Below are 17,959 nucleotides of genomic sequence, written 5' to 3'. Positions count from 1 at the left end.
ATTTATACAGTGTTCTAAAGTTTGCTTTACACACATTATTTCCTTTTATCTCATAGGTGCTTTGTGATAGGGACTCCAGGAAGTATCATCCAATTTACAGATGAGAAAACTGATCCTGAGAGCAATCAGATGATTCTCCCAGCATACCTTACTCTCAGGTTTTTCCTGATTCCAAATCCAGTGAGCTTGCTGTAATGCACAACCCATTGAAAAACAGAGTGAAAAAGGTTATGTGTTTCATTCCAAGTCTTTTTGGACTATGCTTCTGAGAAAATTCCTTTAATCCAAATTTTATTTTTCTCCTCTGGAAAAAGGAAATGTGATCCTTATTCATCTGATATCATATTCATTAGATTAATGATTTATACGTTTACAAATTTCCAAGGTTTAAGCCCCTTGGAGACTAATTGTAAAGTAAATCGTTAATATTTAGTATTACTGTTTTGTTTTTTGCAAAAGAAAAAAATTCCTTTACCATTTTATTGTCAACTCACAGATGGAGCCCATAAACCAGGTCAGGATTACTACTCACAGCATCACCTGGTGACTACAAAGAGTTACTGCAACGAGCTTTTTCAGAAGCTACCTTTTAACAAACTATTTCCTGAGATTAGTAAGAAATATTCATTAAGTACTTACTGGGTGCCAGGCACTGTGCTAAGACCTAGGGATACACAGTAGGTTAAAAAGCAGTTCTTACTCTCAAGAAACTCACACTATAAAAGGGGAAACAACATGCGAACAACAATGTACAAAAAAGACATAAGAGGGGATAAACTGGAGAAAACTCTCTGAGGGGAGGCAGTAGAATGAAGAAGGATTGGGAAAGGCCTCTTATAGAAATGGGATTTTAGCTGGGATTTGAAGGAAGCTAAGGAGGCCAGGAGGTAGAAATGAGGGAGAGCACTTCAGGCATGGGAGACAGACAGTAAAAATGCGCTTGGGAGATGGGATGTCTTGTTCTAGAAACAGCGAAAAGGTTAGAATTTGTGGATTGAAGAGTATGGGGAGGAGGAGTGGGGTGGGGTTGGGAGGGTAGATCTAAGGTGTAAAAAAACTCAAAAGGCAGGCAGGGGTCAGGTTATGAAGAGTATTGAATGCCAATGTATTTTATATTTGACCCTAGAGGTGATAAGGAACTACTGGATTTTAATGGATGGAGTTGAAGGTGGAGGTAGGTATATATGTGACATGGTCAGAAAGATGTTTTAGTAAGATCACTGAAGGCCACAAAGTCCTGCAAAAATTGGCATTAAATATCCTTAAAAGAGGTTTTAGTAGGATTTTTAAAATATATGAATTTGAGAAATATTCCAATAGGTCTATTATAGCCCACTGTTGAAATGTGAATTATATTGGTATTTAACCTAAGATTTCAGAAGACTGCTTCTACTGGTTAGCATATGGTGCAGTGAAAATCCTAACATGGCCATGAATTAGTCATTTGACATTCTCCCTTCAGCTTAGAATCATTAGATTTAATAATATATTCTGAAGCATATCACTGCCGGAAAATCTTGCTCTTAATATTTAAGCCACATAAGGAATATGAAGAAACATTAAGATAAAAATTTAGCCAAAGTCAAGGAACTGAAGAAATTGTTTCCAGAAGAGACTGTTGGGAATTTTGGGGGAAAAAAGTTTTTTCTCCGTCTACTCGTCCTCTTTCTGCCTCTGCCTCTGCCTCTGTGTCTCTGTCCCTTTCTGTGTCTGTACTGAGAAAAGCATATAGTGGATAGAATCTTAGGGTAGGAATCATACTTCAGAGACTTACTGGCTGTGTGACCCTGAGCAAGTCACTTAAAATCTATGAAGCTTGGTTTCCTCATCTGTAATACAAAGAGGTTAGACACAGTGGTCTTGAAAGGCCCTGACACCCCTAAATCTTTGACCCTACCCTCTTGTCAGTACGATTTTGACGGTCATTTCTTAACCATGATTATTGATTCTTAAGGTGGCTACTGTCAAAATCATTTGTCTATTTCTTTAGTGGCCATTCTGACTCTCCCATCCTAGTCTGTTCTGTTTCCGAGGATGAACTACACCTGTCCTCTCTTCTTGGCTTTGGTTATAGTGGCACCAGAGAGAACAGCCTGACTCCTGGATTCTTCACATGTTTATGATCCCATCCCCTCCTGTCTTCTCAAGCATCTTCACCTATGTATAGGTTCCTTCCCTATTCTCTGTATATATGCCCAAGTCTCCCCTTTCTTTAAAAAAACTCATTAGTCTTCACCATTCTTTTAAGGTTTTATCCTTTATTTTTTTTCCTTTTCTCAGGCAAACTTTGAAAAAGCTGTCTGTGGTCAGTATCTCCACTTCTCTTGCTCCTCGGTGCTTTTTAGTCTCCCTTGTGACCTCATCACTTGACTGAAACCGCTCTCTCCAAAGCCTTAAGCAATCTCTAAATCGCCAAATCTGATAGTCTTTTCTTGGTCCTCATGTCTCGGGATCTATCTGCTGAATGTGACAACTCTGACCGTGCCTCTCCTCCCAGACATCCCCTGCTCTCTAGACTCTTTAGATATTACTCTCTCCTGGTTCTGCCCCAGCCTGTATGTATCACTATTCCTTTTCACTCTCCATTGCTGTCTCGTCATGCATATCATGCCCCTTAACTGGTTTTGGGTCCTGGACCCTTTTTTCTTCATCCTTTATTCTTTCTATCTCTCTCTCTCCGTCCCCCTTTTCCCTCTGTCTTTTTCCTTCTTCTTTTCTCTTTCCTCACTCCCTCCATCAGTTGTCATGGATTAAATGATGATTTCTATGCAAATAATTCTCAGATCTATATGTCTAACCCCAGTCTCTAAACTTCACGCTTGGATCACCAGATGCCTCTGGAACATTTCAAACTGGATATCCCAAAGACATCAAACAGAATGAGTTCAAAACAGCGCTCATTATCCTTCCCCTTCAAACTCTCCTCCAGACTTCCGTATTTCTGTGAAAGATAAAACCTCTCTTGCAGTCTCCCAAGTCCTTAATATCAGCATTATCCTTGGCGCCTCATTCTCCCCCACCCAGCATATTTAATTGCTTGCCAAATCCTGCTGCTTCTACTTCCACAGCCTCTCTCATCCAAAGCCTTTTCTCTGCTACCATCTTGGTTCAGATTCTCATTACCTCTTGCCTAGACCATCACAACAGATTCCTAATTGGACTTCCTGCCTAGAGCCGTTTCCTGCTCTTCTCCATTCTGCATACAATTGCCAAATTGATTTTTCCTTAAACAAAGATCTGACCATTTCATCCCTTGCACAACTAACTACAATAGCTCTTTATTACTTGTAGGGTAAAAAAAAAAAATAAACTCTATTTGGTTTTAAAACCCTTCATAACCTGGACCCAACCTACCTGTCTAGCCTAATTATACATTACTCCACTCCCCACACTACCATGAAGTCAAATTGGCTTATTTTCTTTTCCTCCCAAAAGACTTTTGCCATCTCTTTGTCTCTTCACTAACCATCTCACAGGCCTGGAAGGTGTTCTCCCCTCTTCCTCATAGATACCCTCTCTTTCTTCAAGATGGCATCCAACTAATATCTTATACACAAAGTCTATCCTAATTCTCTGCAAATATTAGTGTCTTTCCCTAACTACCTTGTATTTTTTTCATGTGTACATATACTTCTATAGGTACATCTATCCTCTGCTAGCATGTAAGAGCCTTAAGAGAGTTTCATTTGTGGTATTTATGTCTTTCATGATTTCCCACCTGATTACTTTCCTGGACTTCAACATCTCAAGAAACCCATCATTCTGTAAGATGAAATCAGGTAAAAACATACCTCTTCAGAGCCCCCTACACACCCGATGCTCCTCCCTCCCTCTGGTTGGATAGGATGGGAAGTGGACATCTGGAGCTCTTTCCTGAACCTCTTCCACTTAAGGATGGCAATCCTCCCTGCTACCCACTCCTCTCCACATGACCTGATCATGCCCCCATACTATTTAATGAATGTCTATAGAATCTAACTCTCAGTTCTTATTACAGTACCTGGCACATAGTAGTTGCTTAATAAATGCTCATTGATTGGCTGAAAGGGACCCCAGAGGCCACTTAATTCATACACATTTTACTCAGAGATAATGTGACCACAGTTGCTAAGCAGGAGAGTTGGGATTTCATCCCAGGTCCTCTGACTCTGTATCAAGTATTCTATCTACTGTTATTCAACCATCCTGGTCTAATCACAGTAACCAGTGGTATTCCTGCTCCCTGTCCCTCAAATGACAGTACATAAAGGGTCCTTAGTAGAGACCTCTATTCCAGTTCCTTGAACTCATGTTCATTAGCCACCATAGCCTTATTCATTGTGTCAATTTTTTTTTTTTTTTTTGCCAATTGGTCATGTCTGATTCTTTATGACCTCATCTGGGGCTTTGCTGGCAAAGATGCTGGAGTGGTTAGCCATTTCTTTCTTGAGCTCATTTCATGGGTGGGAAACTGAAGTAAACAGGATTAAGTAACTTGCCCAAGGTCACACAGCTGGTTAATGTCTGAGGCCAGATCTGAACTCAGGAACAGGAATCTTCCTGACTCCAGGGTTGGCACTATCCACTACACCATTTAGATACCCCTCATTGTGTTAATAGCTAACAAAAAAAACACAAAAAACAAAACAAAACTTCTATCAGATTTTACACTGTGTCTCACTTGCCTACCTGAACTTTGGACAAGCTACCCAGATTATGGAACAGTCTCTTTCTCTGCATCTCTTCAACTCTTGTGGCTCAGTGATGATGTACCGCTACCTCAAGGAAGTATGGTATAGCAATGTGGTTGGAGTCAGGAAGAACTGTGTTCAAATCCCCACTCAGAAACTTACTGTATGTTTGACCCCAGACAAGTCACTTAAGCTCTCTAGGCTTCAGTTTCCTTATCTGTAAAACTGGGGGTGGGGGGTTGGACTCAATGACCTTGAAGGTCCCTTCCACGGCTAATTCTTTGATCCTGTGATTCCCCAAAGACAAGACTAGCTAAATCAGAAATAACTGTTTTTTGGAAGAGAGTACAGGGTTTCTATTAAATTTCACATATGCCCTTCCTCCCTAATTATCGATAATAACTAACATTTCTATAGTGCTTACTATTATGTGTCAGGCACTTTGTAGTTATCTCATTTGATCCTCACAAAAACCTTGGGAGGTAGTTGCTATTATCCCCATTTTATAGATGAAAAAATGAAGACAAACAGAAGTTACATGATTTCACCAGGGTCACACAGCTAAGGTCTGAGGCTGGATTTGAACTGAGGTCTTCCTGACTTTATGCTTAGTGCTTTATCTACTGTGCCACCTACTTACTTCCCAACTCCCTCATTACTTTGTATCTATTTTGTATTTATTCTTTATTTATATGCATATATATTTGTGCATATATGTGCACGTACTGTTTCCTCAATAAGATCCTTAAGAAAATGTTACTCTTCCTTTCTTTTTTCTCTATTTTTCTTTCCTTTCTTTTTTCCTTCTTTTCATCCGTTCTCCTTTCTTTCCTTCCTTCCCTCCCTCTCCCTTCCTTCTTTTTTGTATTTGTCCCCTTAGCACCTAGCACATAGAAAGCACTTCATAAATCCTTGTTGATTGATTGATTAACAGATTCCAGGGACAAAGTTTATTAGAAGTAATGGAAAAAATAATTATCAGGTTTGAGCATATGTGCAAATAGTTTTGAAAGAATAATTAGTCTGGGGAAGTTGAGTTTTGAAAAACAACATGTTTTCTTTGTACAGTCAACTCTCAATTATCTGTGGATGAGTTCCACTCCAGAGGCAGCAGCACCTGTTGGGACTCAGTGTGTCTTCAAGCTGCCTGCCCTACCCACCTTGGCAGGAGAAAAGTTTTTCTTTTTTTCACTTGATTCCCCTTTGTCAGGAATGCTTCCTCCTTGCAGATGCTGTTGGCAGGCTCCACCTCTGCCTTTGAGTCACTTTTCTTCTTTGATGATTTAATGTTGCCCTCTGGTGGAAAATGAGAAGGAAAGCATTATTTTGCCCTATACATTTCTTTGGAACCTGGTAGGAAAGTCCTTGGATATATATCACTTGGCCTACACAAACTCTTCCTTGTCCTTGTTCATATTGATAGAGTTGGCAACACAGTACACAATTATGAGGGACATAACAACTGGGAGCTGAAAAAAAACTGAGTGGAGATACCCATCTGGCAATTAGAAAGATATGTCACATCTTTGGTGTGCCCGTATAGAGCCCATCTTGTTGCTGCTATATACTGGATACATATCGAATGATTCACAATTTGAATACTGCCCTATTTTTCTGGGTACCACAGAGGTAGGAAACAAGTTCTGTAGAAATCCAATGTGTTATTTATCTCTAGTTATATAATGGATCTTCCTTGGGTCATTATCCCTCTGAAAGTACTCTTTGAAACACATCCTTGACATTTAATAATAATAAAAGTGACCTATATTTAGTTATCTGCATAATATCCTCTATGCCACAGTTTATGGCTTTAAAAAAATGTCCAAGATCTCCTCCCTTAAATTTACTAGTTTCTCTACATTTTGTGTTTTTAAACAACTGTCTCTGCATATTTCTTCCCTTCATCATGCATTTTTTATGATCACCTGATTCCTACAGAAGCAGAATCTGTCCCCAGTGTTTTTTTTCTGGTAGAAATATTTTCAGAAGGAGTTAAGAAACCCAATATGAAGTCCCTGTGGGCATTGGGAGTCCACTGAGAAAGCTCTGATTTGTCCAGCACAGCCTGCCCTACTTACCCCTACCCCTTTTCCCCTGATAGAGCTGGCTCCAAGTCATATCCTGGCTTGGGAAGAAGCCACAATAGCAAGACCGAAGAGAAAATGTAGCCTGGGAATGACAGGAGCAGCAAAGCAGTTTGAAGATGAGGGGCCCAGTGGCCTCTAGTCTCACCAATCCTCTTCCCTACCCAGGGATAACCTCAACATTTGATATGGAGATAGTTCAGGGTTCATAGCTGTAGAACTGAAAGGAACCTCAGAGACCATCAACTTCAAGCTCCTCATTTTACAGATGATTAAGTGATTTGGCCAAGGTTACATGGGTAGCATCAGAGATGGGATTTGAATCTCAGTAGAAAATGATTTAAAACAGCTTCATGGATCCTTAATAGCGTGGATTGCTTTAGAATCTTTGAAATTTTAATATCAAGAACAGGGAGAATACAAGATGAAAAAAGTTTTGGCACTCAAAAGAAAAATCCTTTCGTTAATACCATAAAATAAGATCTACACATAGTTTACTGCAAATCTATATTCCCCTGTAGCGCACAGTCTCATGGAGTTAAGGGTGTGTGTGTTTATTTCCATGCTTTAACATAAGTAATTGTAATTGGGAAAGTGAACAAAAAGCAGAGGCTCAATTTGAAAACAGCAACCAAATAAAAAAAAAATGCAATCATGAAGAGAACCTTATTTTAGTTTCTAAGTTACTTTTGCTCTTACCTTTTTTTAAAAAAAAATGCAAAAGTCTGAACAAATTCTGTCATTTTTTTTAATGTAGCTCTGATTTACCAACACAACTTATCTAAATATGGTGCAGGGATTTATACCTCACTATTTCCAAATCTATAACCTGACTGTTGAGACAGACAGACATCGGTAGATGGATCGTGCTTAGCCTATCCGAGCTGGAAGAGAGCTTAGACATCTCTTCTATCTCTTTTGTACAGATAAGGAAACTGAGGCCCAAAGAAAGGAAGTGATTCATCTGAGATGATATAGCTAGCATGTGGCACAGCCAGAATGAAGTCTCCTGGTCCAGAACTCAATAAAATTTCTACAACTGAACTTTTTTCAAGGGTGGATAACTCTAGAATTGCCTTTTCTCTCTTCTTCCTGGAAGTCGTGCATTGCAAAATTTACAGTGCCATATAAATGTTGGCTTTTATTATTATTGTTATTATCACAAGGCACTGTGTCATGTTGGATGGAGAGCTGTTCTCACAGAAGAACAGGGTTCAACTCCTGCTTCTGACGCAACCTGGCTACGTGACCTTGGGCAATTCACTAACTTCTCAATGCTCTAGGCAACTCTTTAAGACTGTAAACTGCATAGAAATACCCACCTTCGTTGATAGAGGGAGTTCCCAGTCCTACAATGTGGAAAAGACTGACATAAGTAAAGGAGAAAAGCAGAGATGTCATCTCCTCCATGAAGCCTTCCTTCATCCCCCCATCTGAACTGAACACCTTTCAAAATGAACATCCACTTGTTGTACTTCTCTAATACATTTATTATACGATAATGTGTATCTATGTTTGTAACTTATTTCTCTGTTAGATGGTTGTTATATGAGGACAAGGACAATGTCTTAACTAAACTTTGAATTTCATCCAGTGCCAGTGCTCTGTGTACAATAGGGGCTCAATCAATATCTGATGAATGAATGAAATCTAAAAGCTCAGATCTATGTTGGCACTTGGCAACAAATATCCCTGTCAAATTGAACACAAAAGTGATAAAATGTCTTTTTCAAATGCATAAAACTTGGGTAAGAATCACTTTTATTTAAAAAATAAATAAATTACAAAAAAAAAAGAAGAAAGCGACATTAGAAATGTATGCCCATAGGTATCCATTGATAGGAGAATGATCAAACAAGTTATGGTATATGAATACAATGAAACATTGCTGTGGTATAAAAACAACAAATATGATAACTTTAGAGACGCATGTGAAGAGTCAAATGAACTGATGCAAAATGAAACAGAACCCCAAAAACAATATGCACAATGACTACAACCATGCAAATGGAAATAACAAAAAAATTAAACACACTGCTATAAAATTTAAACACCAAGTTTGTCCCCAAGAAAGAAATGTGGAAGGCATCTCCTCTTTTCCTTTCAGAGGCAGGAGACCAGGAGTGTGGGTCTTTTTCCTTTGTTAGTTTTGCTGAACTGTTCTTTTTCATCTTTTTTATTCTTTATTTTAAGGGATAGCTGAGGATGGGATGTGAGAATAGTATGCTGGGAAATAATAGGTAATGTAAAAACAAAGATCACAATAAAATGATTTAAAAAACATACAAAATGTATGTCCAGATGCTTCATTATGGCCAAAGTGAGGGACAAGTGGAAAGAATGACAATATTTTATAAACATCTACTCAAAGAAGTCAAAGGACTGTTACAGACCTTGTTAAGACTCACCAGGGTCACCTATGTAGAGAGAGCGCCATTAGACAGAGGCAGTAGTTACATACGTGTTATCACTTCAGAACTATCTAGAAGCCTCCTGTCTTCCTTATCTCGCTGGTACTTGGGATTTTCACACTGTTACTCCATTCTTTTGACAAACAAATCAAAAGCTTTGTAATCTATTAAATATACAGTGCACCACTAAACATTATCAATAATAGGACTGTGATTTAGAGCTGAAAAAGATCTTGGAAGCCATCTAATTCAACTCCTTCATTTTATAGAGGAGAAAGTGAAGGCTGGAGAGGTTAATTGACTTTAGCCATAATCACCAAAGTAATAAACAGTGGGGCTAAGGTTAAAACCCAGGTCTACTTTCCAGTCCTCATTCTCCTGGACCATCCTTCCAGAGCAGGTTTTGATTGGACAGGGACAGAGAAGAGTATAATGGAAAGAAAATGCGGTCATTGGGTTTGTGCCTGGCTGGGACAATGGTGGGAAGAAGATGCCACCAAAGAAAAGAAATACTGAAGAAAGCAGAGCTTCAAGCACTAAATCCAACTTTGTCTACTTCAGACTTTTGTAATGGTAGGCCCTGATCCTCAAAGCATCACTCTGAAGGTGAACTTCAGTCCTTTAGGGATCAATGATTGCTTCTGTTTATGAAAGTTATAACTGTTCTATACTTTAATGGCTGGTCTTCAAGGCCTGTCATTACCAAAACAAAATTTCATCGCAGGATGACCAATCTTACAGTGAAGAGTTTCTCTGAATTTAGCTAAGTTGGTTTTCATTCAACAGACATAGTCTTTGCCAACTTTGTGAGACCTACCAGAGATTATGTTCTGCTGGCATACAGCAGAATACAGGATCTCCTCCACACCACAATGAGGAACTAGAAGAGTTCTAAGGGAAGACTCTACAGATGTTAACATTATAGGCCTTTCAGTTAGGAGGAAAAAGGAAATCATTCTTGGTTGCAAGAAACAGAATTCGAATTTCTTGATATACTTCCTACTTTTCTAAAATTATAGGTTCCTTATGGATTGGTACTATTTTTTTTTAACATGGTAATCTATCCCCTAGCACGGTGCCTGGCTATATAAATGCTCGTTCCCTTCCCCTTCCCCTTTTGTCTTGGTATCCCTGTCACCTAGCACAATACATAGCACATAATATGTGCTTAATACAAGCATTTCCTTGTTGACTGATTGCTGAAGCAGGACTTCTTTCCACAGAGACATACAACTTGAGGGTCAATGCAAAACTGTCTCTACCTTCCCCTTCTAAATACAATAGAGCCTAAAATAACACTATTAAGAGGGTGGTTCAAATGCATCCATCAACCAGGCAAAAATTATTTATTGACTGCCTAATGGCATTACAATCTCCCTGTGATTCTTTTATCAGTTAACTCTCCAAAGAAGGATAGCTTAACACCAGTGATGTAAATTAGTTAGGTGCATTTATTAGAATCTTCTGTTACAGAAAAGATTCTAACTGACCAAAATCATTGGGCTCCTGGGCACAGAAGAAGTGGTTTGGGGGAAGGGAGAAGTACAGGGGAAAAGGAAGTGGTGGGAGCGTAAGTGAAAATGGTCTATTTCATAATTTTGTCCATGGCTGGCCCTGCTTCTTTCACAGCACATTATCTCTAGGAGAAAAAATATCTGGTTTTCCAGAATTATAGAATTTTCCATTCTGACTGGAAATAAATTAATGGGTTAGCTTCTACTTCCTTTTTGAGAAATGAAAAATTACTAAGAAACATTTGAATCCTGTCCAAAATATGATGAAAATAATGATTGCTAATAATAACTGCAGTGTAATGGCATTCTTGATAAACAAGTCAAGGATTACTGTGAGCTAGTATTTTTAAAATGCCAAATGATTCTTGTTTTTAAGGCATACAATATCCCTAGCCAGCTTGAGGTTCATTCCCCCACACTATATATCTCAGTCCTACCAAAATAATTACAGGTAGTCACTGACAACTGTAAGCCCCCTAAAAAAATCTCCTGATACATATATAAGCCACTCATCTCTCTTTCCTTCCCCAACCCATTTATCAGCAAAGTGTCAATACTTCCCCTAAGTCTTCTTTCCTCTCACTTCCAGGCAGCCACTGATTAGAAAAGAAAAGAAAAGCCCCTTTATATCTGTCATTGAATCTCAGTTGTCATCACCCTTTTGCATCTAGCCACCCTCCCCTCATTACTTCCAATGTTCCCTCTTATTTCTCATCATGTATTTCTTCATCCTTCCCTAGTCCCTGAAACTTTGCTCATCTTAGAGCCACTACCCTAACTCCTTGGAATGTCTTCATTACAAAGATAAAACCCTACTAGCACTGTCCTCAAATTAGAATTTTAGAGCCAAAAGGGACCTTAAGAATTTTCTAGTCACTAAGAAATCTAAACTAGATCTACAATGTAGTCAAACATCTCATTTTACAGATGAGAAAATTGAGGCCCAAGAGAAATTAGGTGATTTGAATTAGTTCACATGGATAACCCCATAGAGATTAAGTAACTTACTAAAATGACACACATTCCAAGTCTTGGGAATACCCTCTTGTTTCTTAGAACTAAGAAAATTCTGAGTTCTACTTCCCAGCAAGCAGGGGGAGGGAAAAGGCAAGGAGATATAATTCCTACTGCCAAAATTCTGCCAGGGTATCTCAAACATAAATTTCACTTAGATTTTAAAGGTTTACATAAGGTACATAGGTCCAAAGTACATGCAGGCTGACCTCACAAGGAAATCCCTGCATATGACATCATTTTTTATAAGTTCATTCTCAGTTCCAAACAATCAACAAATAAATAACTTTTAGAATATAACCTGTTCTATCTTGGGGGTTACTTGTATCTTTTTTGTAAAGTACCTTTATGATATTTCACTTTGTGGCATTTTTTTTACCACTTAATTTCTTACAGGATCAGAATGTAATGCTTTTTGATTCCATCAAGTTAAAAAGTTTACACATAAGCAAAACTAATTCAGCTAAATTTAGAAGAGAATAAGGAAAATGGAATAAAAAATCTTTGCATCAAGTGTGCCCAATAAGCAAGCCATTTCCAAGATATATAAAGAACTGTTTAAAATTTATAAATCATTCCCTGATTGATAAATGGTCAAAGGATATGAATAAGTTGTTTTCAGAGGAAGAAGTCCAAGTTATCAATAGCCATATTAAAAAAAATGTACTAAAATAATTAACAAAGAGATGCAAATTGAAATAACTCTGGGGGCATTACCTCACAACCATCAGATTGGCAAAGCTGATAAAAAAGGAAAATGACAATGCTGGAAGAGCTACAGGAAATAGGTATATGAACTTTGAATTAACTTAACAATTATCAGTCTTGGATTTGAACCTTGAATTAACAACCTTGAATTGGTTGAATTTTTCCACAAAATGAAAGAGGGTTGCAGAACGTAGAAGAAAGTAAAACAGCAATTTGCTGCATTAAAACAACAACTATAATTATATGTAAAGTATAAAGATTCCTACAAAAGTTAAAATGAAGGTCTGGAGCAGAATTTATTATGTACCAACTAAGTGCAAAACAAAAATGAAATCCAGCAAGATAAACAAACATGATTTTGAAAAGGTGACAGTAAGAAGTGACATTACAGTTTCAAGAAAGACAAGCAGTGAAATAGCTTTATATTTAAAGGTACTATAGATACTAAAATAGTATCAATATAAAAAATAATGTATCTGGGAACTTGGAAGAAAAATTAATAGAATTGCAAAAGACTTGAATAGTATGATAATAATTTAAGATTACTTCAATAAGCCTCTCTGAGACCTAGACAAGTCAAGCAGAAATATAAATTAAAAAGGATGCCATAAATCTGAGTAAAATATTGAAAAACAACCACATATACTAGATCTTTCATAATTATTGAATGTGAATATATAAAAACATACTTAGTTTTCAGGATCATACAGCATTTTTATAAAGCCTAGTCGCAGAATAAGGCAAAAAGAACTCAGAAATGTGCCAGGCCTAGAGGCCTGAGGGCTACCCGAGTCTTCCTTTACCTCTATCGGAGGTCTTCGGTTGGCCAAACCGGATGCTCGTATGAGAGAAAGGACGTTCCAGAGTCGAACAAGGGTTGAGCTTTATTTCAGGGTCTAGTTACAAGTGCAGGGGAATTCTTCCTTAGGAGGGAGCGAAGAATCTCCCAAGGAGGCAAAGATCTTACAATAAGAGATTTGAAGTAGAAGTATAAGCGGGGAGAGAGGGGGAGGGGAGAGAGGAGAGAGGAAAAGCCGAGCCTTGTTGTCCTGTCCGCTCCGCGCCCCTCCGCCCAAGAGAACTTTCAGGCTTTCCTGATCCTACTTAAACTCTCCAGCAGCATAGCTTGCATCTGAATACCGTGCTGTTAGATAACAATAGTGTGCCCAGATCCGGGACAATCTCGAGGGCGGGGAGAGCTCTCTCCCATCATGTTTCTCACGGGAAGAGGCGGAAATACACGAGATAGCTCGGTTCACCTCGATTCCCAGTCGTTTCCTGGGGGGTCTCATGAGAACTCTAAGATTTAGAAGTTCCCACCTTTACCCGCCCGAGACTGTCCACCTGGAATTGAGCTTCCATCCCCAACAGAAATGAATACAAAAGGACCCCAGCTTCTGGGATAAGAACTCACTGTTTGACAAAAATTGCTGGGAAAACTGGATAACAGTGTGGCAGAAACTGGGCATAGACCAATGTCTGACACTGTACACAAGAATAAAGTCCAAATGAGTACATGATCTAGGTATAAAGATTGATACTATAAATAAATTAGTGGAGCAAGGAATAGTGTATTTATCAGGTTTATGGAGAATGGAGAAATTTTTGACTAAACAAGAAACAGAAAACATTATGAAAGTCAAAATGGATAATTTTGATTATATTAAGTTGAAAAGTTTTTGTGCAAACAAACCCAATGCAACCAAGATTAGGAGGAAAGCAGAAAACTGGGAAAGAATTTTTGCAACTAGTGCCTGTGATAAAGGCCTCATTTCTAAAATACATAGAGAACTGAGTCAAATGTACAAGAAGACAAGTCATTCCCCAATTGATAAATGGTAAAAGGATATGAACAGGCATTTTCTTCCTTTTCAGAGGAAGAAATTAAAGCTATCTATAAGTCATATGAGAAAAATGCTCTAAATTACTATTGATTAGAGAGATGCAAATCAAAACAACTTTGAGGTACCACATCACACCTACCAGATTGACTAATATGACAAAACAGGAAGATGATAAATGTTGGAGAAGATGTAGGAGAGTTGGAACACTAAGTTATTGTTGGTAGAGCTGTGAGCTGATCCAACCATTCTGGAGAGCAATTTGGAACTATGCCCAAAGCACTACAAAAATGTGCATACCCTTTGACCCAGCAATACCGTTTCTAGGACTATATCCCCAAGAGATCATAAAAATGGGAAACGGTTGCACATGTACAAAAATATTTATAGCAGCTCTCTTTGAGTTAGCCAAAAACTGGAAATCAAGGGGATACCCATCAGCTGGTTAATGGCTGAACAAGTTGTGGTATATGAATGTAATGAAATACTATTGTGCTATGAGAAACGATGAACAGGAAAACTTCAGAGAGGCCTGAAAAGACTTATATGAACTGATGCTGAGTGAAAGGAGTAGAACCGGGAGAACTTTGTACACAGCAACTACCACAGTGTGTGAGGAATTTTTCTGGCAGACTTAGTATCTCATTGAAATGCAAGGACTTTAAAAATTTCCAGTGGACTCAAGGCAAAATGCCTTCCACATCCAGAGAAAGAACTATGGAATTGGATCACAGATAGAAGTAGACTATTTTCTTTTGTATTATGTTTTGTTTTATGGTTTCCCCATTCATTTTAATTCTTCTGTGCAACATGTATTTAATAGGAATATACATGTAGAACCTATATAAGATTGTATACCATCTCAGGGAAGAAGTGGAGAGGGAGGGGGAATTGAGGGGGAGGGAGAGGAAAAAATCTAAGATATATGGAAGTGATTGTCAAACACTGAAAGCAAATAAAATAAAAAAAACAAAGAAAATAGTTATATGGATACTAAATATGAGTTATATGCATATTAAATATGGATACTAAATAATGAGTGATCAAAGGACACATCACAGAAACAATAAAAAATATATTTTCATAATGATTACAACAATGTGATAACAATCTTAAAACTTAAGGCACTCAACTAAAATAGTCCTGAGAGAAAAAAAAAGTTCAAATCTACATTAAATCTCTCAGTGTTTACTTTAATAAAAGCAAGGAAGAAAGAAAAGAAGTGAATTCAATATACAATTTAAAACAAGACAGTCAACAAATCAATACAGGAAATTCTCACTTAATGAAAATGGGCCATTCCACAGACCTCCCTCTCTCCTCACTGGGCTGGGTCTCCATGGCCCTGGCCCCTCCATGGCTCTGTGGTCCTTGAGCTGTAGTGGCTTTAGTGCTTGAGGCCCCTGTGGCCAGAGTGGTTTCAGTGTCTACAGTGAAGGAGCTCTTGGCACGCAGCTGCATCAGCATTGCTACTGCTACCCTACAGGAGTCACCAGAACTCCAGCTGGGCCTGGAGAGTCCAATTTGCATAATGTGAATTTACATAAAACAAGAATTATCTGTAATGTCAAAATAAGAACAAAAGCAGAAATGTTGAAAATCAAGGAAGAGATACACAAAATAGAAGATACAAAGCCAAATGAGTTGGTAAAGAAGAAAAAAGGGCTGTGTTTTTATAATCAATAAAATTGGTAAGCCATTTGATATTTTAAGAGGCAAAAATCAATTACCACGACCCCAAATGAAAATGAAGAATTCAAAAAGAATAAAGAAGAAAAAAGAAAATTATTTGCCAGAAAAGTTGAAACTTAAGTGAAATGGAAATATGTATATTAACAAAACAGGAAATAGAGAATCTAAGTAATTTAATTTCTGAAAGAATTGAGAAAACTGTAAACTATAAAGTCTCACAAAAATTAATGTTGGTTCAGATGGATTTACAAATTCTAGCAAATGTCATAAAAGCAAATAATCCTATGCTATTTCAACTATTTGAAAAAACAGAGATAAATGTATCTTACCTAACATGACATAATATAAGACAAAAATATAATCTTGGCACTTATTCCAGGGAAAAAGAAAACTGTTGACCAATATCACTAATAAATATTGTACAACAGTATTAAATAAAATGTTTGAAAGGAGATTATGCAAAAATATTTTTTAAAACTATTCTCTGTTACCAGATTTCTATATTTCCTATGGATTCTACTTGAACATTTCAACACTAGGAAAACTATAAGCATAATCAATCATATTAATTATAAGAACAATATAATTATAGGAATAGACTCCAAAAAAGCCTTTGAAAAATACAGCCCTTATGTTAAACATCATAAATAGAAAAAATATCTTTTCTTAAAATAACGATATAAAATCAAGAGTAAACATTATTTATAATGGAGAAACATAGGAAGCTTTTCCACTAGGATCAATGATGATGCAAAGATGTCTACTGTCATCAATATTATTTAAAATAACCAGAGAAATGCTAGTTATGATAATGAGATGAGAAAAAGATATTAAGAATGCAAATTATGGAGAAAATTAACTCTATTTGAAGACTACATTATGGCTCACTCAGAGATTCCTAGAGAATCAACACCCCCAAAGTGAGAGACTAATTTTAGCAAACAAGCAAGATACAAAAATAAATCTACATAAGTCATCAGAGTGTCAGCAACAAAATCCAGGAAGGAATAACAGGAAGAGAAATTTCACTGAAAATAACAACAAAATTCATCAAGTATTTGGCTGTTAATCTACCAATATACACTCAAGACTTATATAAATAAAATTATAAGTCAGTTTTTACAGAAATAGAGGAAGAATTAAAAATGTGATGAGACATTCACGACTCATAGCTTGGTCACACCAATACAATAAAGATGATGACATCAAACAATTAACTATTTAGATTTAGTATTATACAAAACAAATTCATAAAGAGGTTATTAAATAAAATAAAAACAAAACTCACTTAAAGAAATAAAAGGCCAAATATATCCAGGGAGATAATTTAAAAAGTAGGAAGGACTAGCTAGGGCTTGACAGTATGGAATCTCAAAATATAAATCTGTAATTATCAAAACGATGTTATATTGGATTAAAAAAGTAGAAAAAGTGATCATTAGACTATTGAGATAGGGAAGATTTAGAAATAAATGATCACAGAATATAATGTTTGATATACCCAAGAACAAAAACTATAGAATAGGGATCTCTTTATTCCATAGTAACAACTGAGAAAACTGGAAAGCACTATTGTGGGAAAAAAGGTTTAATCCAACATCTTACTCTACCATATACCACAATAAATTGAAAATGGATAAATGAGCTAAATAAGAGTCCATAACCATACGTGGAGGTATGTGTGGAAGGGAGATAATTATAAATGCCATAGTAGACAATCTTGATTACATGAAATTAAAATGTTTTCTACAAATAAAATCAATACAGCTGGAATCAGAAGAAAAGATATGGAAAAAATCTTTTCATTAAATAACTTACAAAAGTCTGACATTTAAATTTATAAAGAATTAAAATATTAATAATGATTCTCTGATAGAGAAATGGTCAAAGGACAGGAACAGTTTTCAAAAGGACAAATACAAATCATCTAAAAAATATCTAAAGACTGTTCAAAATCACTAATAATCAAAGAAATGCAAATCAGATCAACCTGGAGTACCAATTTACAATTTTTAAATTGACTAA

The 17,959-nt window shown here is 37.0% G+C and overlaps 1 protein-coding gene across 3 annotated transcripts in view; it reads right to left on the bottom strand.

Annotated features, from left to right (window-relative positions):
* C1H9orf85 (chromosome 1 C9orf85 homolog) overlaps nt 1-17,959 on the bottom strand; it is a 284,217-nt gene that overhangs the window by 107,203 nt on the left and 159,055 nt on the right. For 2 of the 3 annotated variants that reach the window (XR_011967531.1, XR_011967533.1), the window contains one exon: nt 5,831-5,966. The exons of the other annotated variant lie outside the window; for it this stretch is intronic. The gene's annotated coding sequence lies outside the window, so the exon portion shown is untranslated. The remainder of the gene's footprint in view (nt 1-5,830; nt 5,967-17,959) is intronic. 3 annotated transcript variants of the gene reach the window in all.

The sequence above is a fragment of the Notamacropus eugenii genome, chromosome 1, assembly GCF_028372415.1.
Source record: "Notamacropus eugenii isolate mMacEug1 chromosome 1, mMacEug1.pri_v2, whole genome shotgun sequence".
In the NCBI taxonomy this organism is placed as follows: domain Eukaryota; kingdom Metazoa; phylum Chordata; class Mammalia; order Diprotodontia; family Macropodidae; genus Notamacropus; species Notamacropus eugenii.
Note: the sequence above shows the minus strand (reverse complement) of the source record. Positions and strands in the feature narration are given on the sequence as shown.